General features: G+C 51.1%; 1 pseudogene; it reads right to left on the reverse strand.

Annotated features, from left to right (window-relative positions):
- Positions 1 to 9,320: 9,320 nt before the first annotated feature.
- On the reverse strand, positions 9,321 to 9,990 carry LOC142840740 (high mobility group protein B1 pseudogene; annotated as a pseudogene).
- Between the last annotated feature and the right edge of the window lie 2,496 nt (positions 9,991 to 12,486).

Genomic DNA, 12,486 nt, shown 5'->3' on the forward strand with positions numbered 1-12,486 from the left:
GATATACTTCCTCCAAGAAGGCCATGTCTCCGAATCCTTCCCAAACAGTTCCACCAACTGTGGACCAAGCATTCAAACTTACAAGCTCATGGGGGCCATTCTCATTCAAATGGTCACACTCAACATCCACGAGCAGATTTGAAGCTGGGCTCTTTCCTCACATGGCATGAAGGATGAACTCAGACAGGTTAGATGTGCAGGCTCAGGCATAGCTGTGGAGCTGTTCAGGGGAGATGGCAGGGGGAGGGGACCAGGGCAATCCTGTGTAGTGATGTCCTGGACCTGTACAGACAGCAAAAGGGACAGCTGAGGACGCAGACAACAATCTCAAAGCTTTGGAATGTGTAAGAAAAGGGGAGTAGTGAGAGGGAATGCCCCACTTGCAGAATGGACAAAATGCCTTCCCACCTCATTACTAATCAGGTTTAATTCCAAAACATCTAATCAGCTTCTGCTACTCAGCAGGAAAAATAAACAAATCACCCCAGTGAAGAGAGTAAAGGACTTAGATACTTCCCTGAAGCTACATAAATGGCCAGCAGACACACTGAAAGACACTCAAGGTCATCCATCACTGGGAGTGAAAATCAGAACCACAGTGCCCCATCGCTTAACCCTATTGGAGCAGCCGTCATGAAAAAGTGAAATCAGAAAGTAACAAAAGTTGGCAAGGACTTGGCGAAATAGGGATGAAAATTAGCGTAGCTGCTCTGAGAAGCAGTGTGGAGGTTCCCCAAAACTCTTCGAGAGGGCGTGCCTGTGACCCAGACATCCCACTGCTGGGCATTTATCCAGAACCAAGGGCAGGCAGAATCTGGAGATTTTTACTCATGTGAGCCAAGATCTCGATGCAGCCCAAATATCCTGATGTGGTACGTCCATTCAGTGGAATAGCGGTCAGTCTTAAAGGAGAAGGAACTGCACGATTATACTTACCCAATGTGTCTAAAGTGGCCAGACCTGGAGAAACAGTAAAGAAGGTGTTGTTGCCAAGGACAGGGGCTGCAGGTTGCTCCATGAAGACAGAGGTTGTTGGTGGGGTGAACATGTCCCAGGTATCTCTCACACTCCAGTGTGTACATGGTTAATACTACTGTGCTTCCCAGTAACAAACATTTAAGATGATCACTGTGTCTCAGGCACCGCATATACAGAGAGAAAGGTTAGGCAGGAGTCGTGACACGGAGGCTTCAGCCAATGACTTGGGGCGGTTACAGTCCCTCACCCTAACATTAGTCGTGACACGGAGGCTTCAGCCAATGGCCTGGAAGGTGTGCAGAGTCACAGGTCCTACCTTCACTTTTCTGTTGTATGGCTTGCGTGCCCTTTATTCACCTATGCCCTAGAAAGGGGTCTCAACCCCTGTCTCTCACTGTCCCCAGATGAACTCAGCCCCTCCAGATGTCTGAGAGCGTGGGACACTCAGACCTTCTACCAGGATGCCGTCCACCAGCCTCTATCCTGGGAGGACCTGTGACTCTCACCCCAGGTGGCACAAGAGGCCAGTGTCTGAGGTGATGGAGAATTGAGGGAGCTGGGAGTGGAAGGACCTGAGATGAGGCCCCTCCCTCCATCCTTTCACCCCTCCGCCCCTCCAGTGTCTCAGGCTTCCTCTGCTGTGCACTCAGGGCTAATCAAGGGTGTGATTGCTGAGAGAGGAGGTACAGTCTGTGGGTGCATGGCAGAGTCCCCCTCCGCACTGCAGTGATTAGACCCAATCCAACCAGAGCAGGACCAAAATAGCTCCCTGCGAGCATCCACTGAGCAGGCAAAGGCCATTGCTCCTGCAGAAGCATAGACTCTCCTGATGCCCGAGTGAGTGCACTGGCTGGCTTGTGAAAGAGCGGGCAGCAGGATGATTCTTCTAGAATTGCAGACCCGGCCCCTTTATCCTCAAAGCTCTTAGTGGTTTTGACCCTGCAGCAAAAAAGTCCAGACCAGAGCCTGGTGCCTCAGGTCTGCAGAAGCCCCTTTGCTGAGGCCTTCTGATGGCCCCAAACTCACTCCCTGTCTCTTGTTCTCCATCTGGAGTCTCAGGTCTTTCTGGAACAAGCCATCTCCTTTACCTCTGGACTTGACACAAGCTGCTCCCTCTGCTAGGAAAACCCTCCCAACTGTCCCTACTCCCTACATCTGGGTTTCCCCAGCATGTCCCACCCATGCTCTTGCAAGGCATCATTTCACACAGGTACCCCAGCAGTTGGGCAGTGAGCATTACCTCGTGTCCTCGGCCTCCCCCATCTCAGGTCATGATTTGGGCTTACTTGTCATGGTTACATGTTGGACTCATACGTGCCATACTTAATCTGGGGCTTGCTTATATTGGGAGAGAAAATAATTTTGAACATTGGAGGGATCGATGAGGGTATGTACACACCAGAAGCACACTCGTGGCTGTTGTCACACTTACTGGTTCTGAACTTGGGTACAGACAAGTTCTGGTACCTTTGATGCTAAGCCTGAGCTATGAGTTCTGGTACCACACATACTAAGTGTGAGCTGGGGGTGCTAGGTTACAGGTGATACATGTGAATGTAGGTGTTGGGATCATATGTACTGTGTCTGAGTTGTGGGTCTGGGCTACAAGCTGTGGGTTTGAGGCTGTAGGTGATAGGGTTATGGGTACTGAGTTTGAGTACCGTGAGTACTAGGCTGGGGGTACTGGGGTCATGTACCAGGTAGGAATGTGGTTTCTGGGTCGGTGGGTGCTGGGAAAGGGTGTGGGGCTGTTGGGGGTTGGGATTGTGGGTACTGGAGTTATTGGCATTAAACCAAATTCACACTGGCTCCTGTGAGTTAACTGCCCAAGCATCAGAAATTACCTACTGACGATTAAACCCCACCATAACCATCAATTAATTACATAAACTTATAATGAAACAAGCTACACTGGAGGCGAAGGTGTCTGTGCCCTTGCTTTCTGCATTATTCTCTGACCTCCACACTTCACAGTGACAGCTGGAGTCAGAGTCCCGGAACCATGGCCACTTCTAACAGTGAGATCCAGGGGGCTGCCTTTCTAGACTCGAGAAAGCACATATCCAACATGTTGTAGAGGGTGCAAGAAACCAGGGGACTTTTGGTTCAAGAACTGCATCCCAACCAGGCAAATCCTTCTGCATAGCAATAAACGAGTAGGTTTCTGTGACCAGCTTCCCCTAAACTCAGGCTAATGTTGAGCTTTGCGCCTGGCTTCCTGGGACTGAAATCACCCAGGAGGTTTCACTACAGCCTGCATACCTGCCCATTCTATGCCTCTTCAGAGAATGGGGTGGCTAGCTTTAATTGTCATCTTGGCACAGCCTAGAAGTAACAGAGAAGGGAGTCTCAGTGAAGAGCGGTCTGGACCAGGATGGCCCATAGTTATGTCTCTCTGGAGTATTATCTTGGTTGCCTTAATTGACGTGAGAAGGCCTAGCGTGAAAGTGGGTGGTACTATCCCCTGGTTTTGGTCCTGGAGTATATGTAAGCGTAGAGAAAGCTAGCTGAGAATTAACCACCCAAGCATTCATTCTCGCTCTGCTTTTGGATATGCTGTGACTAGCTGCTCCAAGTTCTTGCTTGACTTCCCTGCAATGATAGACTGCAAGCTGGAACTATAAGCCAAATAAATCCTTTATCCCCTGCATTGCGCTTTGTCAGGGAATTTTGTCATAGCCACAGAAATAAAACAGGGACATGGGTGAGCTGCAGTCAGCGGGACTCTTGATGTTCAGTGTCAGGGATGGTGGATTTCTCTGCAAAGAGGGGTCTCATGGTTTTGTCAATGAGGAAAGCCTTCCTAGAGGCCTGTGATTCTCACAGAGGCTGAGGCAATGAGAGGCTCACTATACCGAGAAAAGAATTCGCCAGGGGTGGGAGAGGCTGATACATAGGCCAGGCCCTGGAGATGCCAACTGTGCAGGAATAGCTCCAGCAACCAGGCCTGGACCCCTCCTGACATGGTCTTCCCCAACCTCCATGGATGTTGCTGGGCACTCTCTTCTGGGCTTTTTTTTCACCCACCAGGCAGAGCAGGGAGCCTCAAAATCCAGAGGTGATGCATTGATATCCTGAAGGCAGGAGCTGATAAAGAAGCCACAGAGGACCATTGCTTCCTGGCTTGCTCCCTGTGGCTTGCTCAGCCTATTTTCTTAGAGCACCCAGGACCATCTGCCCAGGGGTGGTACATCCCACAGTGGGCTGGCTGAGTCCTCCCAAGTCAATCAACAAGAAAATGCCTCACAAACATGCCCACAAGCCAGTCTGTTGGAGGCATTTCTTTTAGTGAGTCTCATTCCTCTCGCATGACTCTAGTTAGTGTCAAGTTGACAAACACCAGTGTGCCTGTCTTCTGTGGGTCTCCTGCTCCCGCGGTACATGTTCCTTCCCTTCAGTGTCTTACTTCTATTTTTCATCATTATTATGTACCTGGAGTCGAGTCTGCAGGGTGGGGAGGAGGAAGAGGAGGTGACCGATGGCTTCCTCCCTTTCTACCACATCAGAGAGAAGAAGAAAGAACAGAGCACCTGCTAAGAATGGGGGAGGCGTCCCTGTATGATGGCCAGCAAGCATCACTCTCCTTGACCTTGGAACTCCTGATACATGGTGCATCTTTCTCTGGATTCTGAGAGGCTGTGCTGACATTGGAGTCCCGGACCTCCCTCCTCTCCTCTCCTCTCCTCTCCTCTCCTCTCCTCTCCTCTCCTCTCCTCTCCTCTCCTCTCCTCTCCTCTCCTCTCCTCTCCTCTCCTCTCCTCACAAGGCTCACTAACACCCCCTGCAGTGGCTTTTCCTGCCCCCCATGCACCTCACTCTGAAAGCCTTTCCCATGGTCTTGCGGAAGCTCCCATCCTGATGGCCCCACCCTGCCTTCTCTCCTAATTACCTCTCACTGGGTCCACTGTGGCAGGCTGGATTAAGCCATGAAAGGCAGGCTGAAGCTTGGATATGCCCTTTGGTTAGCAGCTGGAGCCTTCCCGCTCAGGATGCTGTTGCTAAAATTAAGAGAGATGTTGTTTGCCTCTGTGCTCCCGCTCACACCCGCATGAGGCGCACCCTTCCTTGAAGGCTCTGCTGCCTGGGGCCATAGCGATGGGTGCCATAGCAACCCACCTACACTAGAGCAGGTAGAGTCCTAAGCTGGGGCTAATTTAGTGACACTTGTCCTGGTGAATGGAGCACCAAGTCACCTTGAATACAAAGCTGGACTGTACAAGATTAGAACTTAGAGGCCAGTCGCCAAGGGCTGCAGAGAGACAGAAGCACCATTTTCAACCCCTGTGAGTGTCTGTGGTCATGGCCATGCACTCGGTGAAGACAGAGGAGTCGGGGAGATTTAAAGGAACAGACACAGTCTTGGCCAGGCCCAGGACACGGTGGCATCCAAAGCCTCTCCTGGAATCCCTCCACATGAAGCAACTCAGAATGTGGTAGGAAATAGCCATCTTCCTACAACATGAGACCCAACTGCTGGAGCTCCTGGTGAGGATGGCTGACCAGATGGTGCCCTGGGCGTCTTCAGCTTGATTTGGGTCAAGACAGGGGAAGCTGGTGCCGAGGGATATGGCCAGGAAGGCGGCTTTCTGCAGAGAAGTGAGGAAAGAGAGAGGGGACTGGTGGCAGAAGCTGGGGCCTGCTGTCCTCTAGAGGAGGAAGTTCTTGGGTGCATGGTCAGCACCCTTGATTTAGAGGCAAAGGGTGGTGCTGGAATGGTGTCAGTGTGGACCGTGAATGAATCTGGAGGGACAGAGAGACATGGAGGATGGGCTGAGGCCAGAACAAGGGAGGTCAATGAGGTATAGGGATGCCAGGAGAGAGGAAGAAAGAATAATGGGCTTTGCGGGGAATGGGAGATGAGGGAAAGAGGAGATAGGTATGCCCTGGACAGTGTCCCATCAGTCTGGCCTAGCACAGAACCACCGTGTCCCCTCCAGCCTCCTGTCTCTCCCAGCCTGACTCTCTCTGGATATGGAGTGGGGGAAGCTCTCAGCTGATCGGCCTCAGATCAGTAACAGGAACAGCCACATCAGCATGTCCCTGCCATGCACTGAGATCTGGGATGTGTCCACATTGGGCGTCCCCATCACTCATAATGTGTCAGGACCCATCCACATTAGCAGCCCGAACTGGACCATATTCGTTCCTGAGAGGGCACTGTGACAACTGTCCACACTTCAGAGGAGAAACTGAGTCTGAGCATCACAATAAATCCTGAGCCCCAAGCCTCCTGCTGCTCTGGAGGCCGTGTCCCCCATACGCAGAAGCCTAGTGTGCTCCCATACTGTTCCAGCCCAGCCATAGTGCTTTCCTTTCCGATCCCCCAGAACACAGTTAGGTCTCTGGGAGCAGCAGGTGCTGGAGTGAAGCCATGGCTGTGTCGCCAACAGCAGTCAAAGTGGCAGCTTTGCATCCTGTAAATCACAGGCGGAAACAGCGCAGCATCAATCAGGGTGATAATTGCTGCAAACCCTCTGTGGGGGAGAAATGCAGGCTCAGCAGAGCCTCCAGGAGACTCAGCCCGAAGGATGAAAGCCTTATGCGAGCCTCATCATCAAGGGGCCCAAGCCAGTGCCACAAGTCTGAAATTACTACAGCCAGAATCTCAATCTATTACTCAAGTGAAATAGCTCCAGGCTCCCAACTTCATCTTCCCGACTGCATTTAGAACAGCGCTCAGATAGTCCCAGACTCTGAACCTATGGATTTGGAGCTGAAAGACCTATAGGCATCGCAGGAATGATTGCACAATGACTGCTGACCGTGGAGGACCGACGGCCACCTCTGGTCCCCCAGCTCAGCGCAGCCGACAGCTGTTCTTGGCCTTCCATTTGAAGTCGACCCCTCCCCTGCCTTTGGTTCATGTGGGCCAGGGGAGCCTCCATGTTCTTCCCTTGTGTGAATCATGTGACCTGGGACCACCTCGTAAACATAGCATCCTGTTTCAGAGGTGCTGGGGTGAGGCGTGGAGCTTGTCTGGGCTGTCCCAGCCTCTTCTCTGTTGATGTAACAAAGCATCAGAGACTGGAAAGTTACCAAGACAAAGGAAGTGTTGCTGTAGTGGTTACATGTCTGTAACCCCAGCATGTGACAGACAGAAACAGGAGGAAGGTTGGGGCTTGTCCTCTCTGGGAACAGCAGTTGGACCCTGCTGTCATATGATGTCTAGAAGCTGGGAGCTGTGTTCCATGACTGCGTTGTCAATGGCGCTTTAAACGAGTCTCATTTAGGAAGTACTTGTTCACGATCAAGGGCCTGTCACAAAAATACACTGCTTTGTTTTAATTCCGGAGGGAGTCAGTGAGCTAGCCACAGTCGCCTCTGCCTACAGGACTATGCAGCCTGCGTGGTTCCTGTCGGGCAGCTTTCTCAGCTATAGATCTCAGCCAGCCCCAAGTCCAGAAACAGATACTCGGATTTGTCACTGTGCCGCCCCCAAAGAGCAAACAGCGACAGTCACAGCTCTGCCCCCTTGCATGAACACTCTGCAGTTGCTCCACGAGCTTTGGGGCTGGGGCTGAAGACGGCACCCTTCATTTAACACGCAGCTCTGAAGCAGGAGGCTGAAGACCTGTGTGTTTCTCCAAGTGACATCCACAATTGCTGAGCCCAGTTGGGTGGCTGGGTGAGATCAGCAAAGCCCAGTCACTTTGTATGAGCCCCACTGTCCATCTATTTCCCGAGATTTCCCTGTACAGTAAGTACCAGTGCTACCGTGATGGGGCCATGCTGTCTGGTACCCATAGTCCCAGCGTCTGCCTTACTCTTATACCCCAAAGGGGAAAGTCCAGGACTGTGTGTCAAGTGGGCCAAAAACTGCTTCTGTGCTCACTGGTCTGTGACTGTATCTATAGTTCTTGATAATTTTGCCTTTAAATTTGTTTTGTGAGTGTGGTCTGGCTGTATCTATGCTGTGGGCACACACCTCATTCTCTCGATCTCCACGGATGCCCTCCCCCATCCTGGACTGCACTTTCTCACCCCTGGATGCTGATTCCTGGTATCCCAGCCATGTTCAGCTTTTCCTCTGCCTGATGGCTGCTGCCTCCACCCATGCGGTGACCAGGCAGTGCCAAGGAAACCATGTCTTTAAAAAAAAACGAAGATTCATTTATTATGTATAGTGTTCTGTCTGCACGTATGCCTGAAGGGTAGAAGAGGGCATCAGATCTCATTATACATGGTTGTGAGCCACCATGTGGTTGCTTGGAATTGAACTCAGAACCTCGGGGAGAGAAGTCTGTGCTCTTAACCTCTGAGCCATCTCTCCAGCCTGTAAAACTGTGTCTTATCCTGTAATCTTTAGCAGGGGCTTGGGGTCAGGTTCCAGGAATGCTGGAATCTGTGTGCATTTATCTAGTGACATCACCACCCATTCTACTTAAGAAGAGATTGCCCGTTGTCTAGCTCCATCACGTGATTCCTCTAGATTAAACACAGATACATCATCATGTAATACTCGAGACCACCCCCCTCCCATCCCTCTCTGACTTGCCAGGTTCTATATGTTCTTTATGAGCATAGGGATAGAATCTGACCCCCAGATCCTGAGGACCCAGCACTTGGGGCCCTAAGAGCGGTTCAATCACTGCTTCCCTCCCCACTCTTGTGCCCTGATGTCAGGAGCAAGCAGGCACCAAAAGAACTCAGCTGGTGCCGAGTGTCTCCCCAGCCACAGTCTGGCTCCAGGAAGGAAACAAACTAACTCAGTGAGGCTATCATCTTTCAGGACACACTCCCACCATATTGTGTGAGGGGCATCTCGTTCCAACCCCATTTTCTACTCCACAGCATCTTCTTCAGCATGTGTGGTGCAGAAGGCAACAATATGCAGGAGGGAGGAGAGAAGGGACTGGATGACAATAATAGAGAAGGCCGGAAGTTGAGAGGGACAGAGGGCAGCGGAGAAAACACTGGAGAGCTCGAGCTTCTTGCCTCCGCCTACAGCTCCCAGCAGTGTGCGGGAATCTCTGGTTTGTGTGTGACCGCTGGGTCTGAGTGCAAAGTCTCTGCCTCTGACCCCGAGTCTACGTGATTGGCCCCTCTTGTTGGACGGGAGCATCCCCATTCTGCAGGGAAGGGGCAGCTGGCCCCCCTACACACTGAAGTTCCGCACCCACACAGCACATTCTCTGGAGCTCCTCCAGACACGTGGCAGTCAGGCCTCCTGGTGTCCCATGGGTACCTGAGCTGCCCTAGAACCAGAGGCCGTGAACCACGGTCTGCTTTCCCCTCTGGTTTTTTTTTTTTAATTTCAATTTTTTTTTCTTTAAAAGGAATAAGTTGTGTACAGGATGGTTAAATGCTTTATAGACAAGGAAAAAAACTGTGCTAGAACCAACTTATTCATCATCATCTTCTTCCTCATCTTTCTCTTCTTCCTCCTCCTCTTCATCCTCTTCGTCTTCCTCATCATCTTCCTCTTCCTTCTTTTTCTTGCTCTTTTCCGCCCTGACCACCCTTTTTTCACTGAATCGGGTTTTCCTTTAGCTCTGTAAGCAGCAGTATCCTTTTCGTACTTCACCTCCAGCTTGGCAGCCTTCTTTTCATAGGGCTGCTTGTCCTCTGCAGCAGTGTTGTTCCACATCTCTCCCAGTTTCTTTGCAACATCACCCATGGATAAGCCAGGGTGTTCTCCTTTGATTTTGGGGTGATACTCAGAACAGAACAAGAAGAAGGCCGAAAAAGGCCTCTTGGGTGCATTGGGGTCCTTGAACTTCTTTTTGGTCCCCCCCTTTTGGGGAGATGTAGGTTTTCATTTCTCTTTCATAACGAGCCTTGTCAGCCCTGGCCATGTCTTCAAATTTCTCCTTTTCTTTAGCAGACATGGTCTTCCACCTTTCTGAGCACTTCTTGGAGAACTCCGAGAAGCTGACAGAAGCTTCCGGGTGCTTCTTCTTGTGTTCCTCCCGGCAGGTTTGCACAAAGAATGCATACAAGGACATTTTGCCTCTCGGCTTCTTAGGATCTCCTTTGCCCATGTTTACTTGGTTTTCGTCCGCAAGGCACAGAGTCGCCCAGTGCCCGTCTGGCTCTCGCTTGCCCTGGCGCTGTCTCTATGGAGCTCAATGTACTGCAGTCTCGCCTCTGGTTTTGAATAGAAACTAGAGCTACTCCTATTTCACTTTAGGAATGAATATTCATTAAAGTTGTCGCTTAGTATAGATTTACGCCTGCATTTGGAGGGGCAAATTAAAGAAATAAATAAACCGTAAGTCTCTGTGTTTTGTGCTTAGGTAGAAATGCCTCCATCCCCCACCCACACCAGCCCTTAAGGCCACCCACTGAATTTATATAAATTAGTTAAACTTAGATGTTAGTAAGTAGTCAAAACCGTACCAGTTCCTTATGTTTTATTAAGGACAAATGCTTATGCAAAGAGTTTGGATTTATTGTTCTGACGTGGGCTCAGTGAACTCCATGAAATGAACACTTTTTAAACAGAATTCAGTAATATTTTGGATACGACTGAAGTCCCCATGCTCTTAGGACGGATGACCAGCACTCGCCAGCACTTTGCAGCTTCCCGGAGGAAAGGCCGTGGTAGGGGTGGGAGTCCCATGGAATTGTACCCAGGCCAGAAGTGCCAAGCACAGGGATTCAATGCTGTGCCAGGGAGGGTGCTGAAAGGTGAACCCTGAGTTGGTGGGGTCACAGGACTGCCCTGGAAAAAGAAACCTGAACGTGCAATAGACCCTCCATTTTGCAAGGACTGAGACTCCTGGGGGCAGGACCAGGCAGCAGGCAGATTGGAAATGGATTATTCTGGGAGACCTGACCCTCCAGGCACAACTCCTGAAGGGTTCCAGGTCCCTGCCTGACTCACCAGAGAGTCTCACATTAGAGAAACTGGCTCTATCCATGATGACATGATGCCAAGCAAGAAAGCGCTGTCCCTGCCAGCAGAGCCCAAGGCCTCTCCTCAGACTGTTCTGGATCTAGAGACCCTGGGGCATTAAACACCCCACAAGGCTGCAGAGACATCAGTTTCTGGGGTGCCTCAGGGCAAGTCTGTGGGCTTCCTGCAGGCTCTGTGGAGCTGGCATGCAACCCTGGAAACTCCCCCTTTGAGGGTAAATCACACTCTTTCCCACCTCCCGAAGGCCCGCTTGTCTGTAGGATCTTTGCATTGTCTCTGTGTAACCGACCTGGAACTTAGTCAGCCTAGAACAGTGGTTCTCAACCTTCTTAATGCTTTGGCCATTTAGTACAGTTCTTCATGCTGCAGTGACCCCAATTACAAAATTAGTTTTATTGCTACTTCATAACTGTGATTTTGCGACTGTTATGAACCATGATGCAAATAACCCACAGATGGAGAACCAAGGGCCTGGGGTGTGTGTGTGTGTGTGTGTGTGTGTGTGTGTGTGTGTGTGTGATTCCTGACTTGGCAGCCAGCCATTAGCAATGACTTGATGTTATAATGTCACTTCCAATGGACTGCTTAAGGGGGACTTGGATCACTGGGTGGGATGAGAGGTGGGGAACCAGAAGCCACTGTGAAAGCTAACCCCCTGCAGGGACTAGGTGGAATTCCTGGGCCTGTTGGGTGACCTGTGCTATCAGGCAGGTAGGACTAGGGAAGTGCCAGGGCAGTAGAATACAAGCAGAGTGTTGTTAAATAAAAATAAGAAGAAAAGGGCAGCTCTGCCGGCACAAAAAAAAAAGTCCAATTAGGTCAAATCAAACCAAATCAAAATGCCCATCGTTTTATTAAGTAAGACTCTCTCGTGTGGCTGAGCGCAGGGCAGGGAGACAGGACAGCAGGGAGCCCATGCAAACCCTGAACCACATGTTTTTCCTCTGGGAGCCCACTTAAATACCCTGTGGGAGTGGTCTTGACCCCCTTCCATGGAAGGGTCAGGACCTGGCATGCTGGGATTTGGAGTCCAGACCAAAGCAACTCCCAGGCCAGGGGGCTGGGATGGATGCCAGAGGCTGGGGGCTAAACTCCCAACTTAACACGTGTGAGGTAAGGACATCCTCACCAGTGTGACTTCCTCATGGAGCCAGGGTCTCAGAAAGAGCCGGTGCACCTGCTCTTGACATAGCCACTTAAGAGCTGAGGACAATGGAAATGAACTCAGGACTCACGAGGTTGATGTGTGTTTCCAGCAAGTCTCTCTGGTCACTCTCCCCTACCTCTCTGTCACAATCAACCTGTGCGGGCTGCTCAGAAGGACTTAGAGAAGGAAACAGAAGAGGGGACCACAAGGCCTAGGACTTGAGGAGTATGGGGGAACCGGCTTTCTGGGCCCAGATGCTACCTCATCAGACTCCCCCACTTCCCAGTGAACCTGGGTGAGGGGGGCAAACATACCTTCTCCCTGCCTCAGGCACCTCACAGCTCAGAGGGATCAGTGGAGGGTGAAGGACCTCCCTGCCTGCTGACTGCTATTAATGGCTGTGTACACACTGGTCATGCAGGGCAGGGCCAAGGGGACTACCCTCCCTTGCCGTTTGGAAACAGAGGCTGGATCTGAAAGGGGCTTTGTTTTTCTACCCTCA

This window comes from Microtus pennsylvanicus, chromosome 1 (genome assembly GCF_037038515.1).
Source record: "Microtus pennsylvanicus isolate mMicPen1 chromosome 1, mMicPen1.hap1, whole genome shotgun sequence".
NCBI classification, from domain to species: Eukaryota; Metazoa; Chordata; class Mammalia; order Rodentia; family Cricetidae; genus Microtus; species Microtus pennsylvanicus.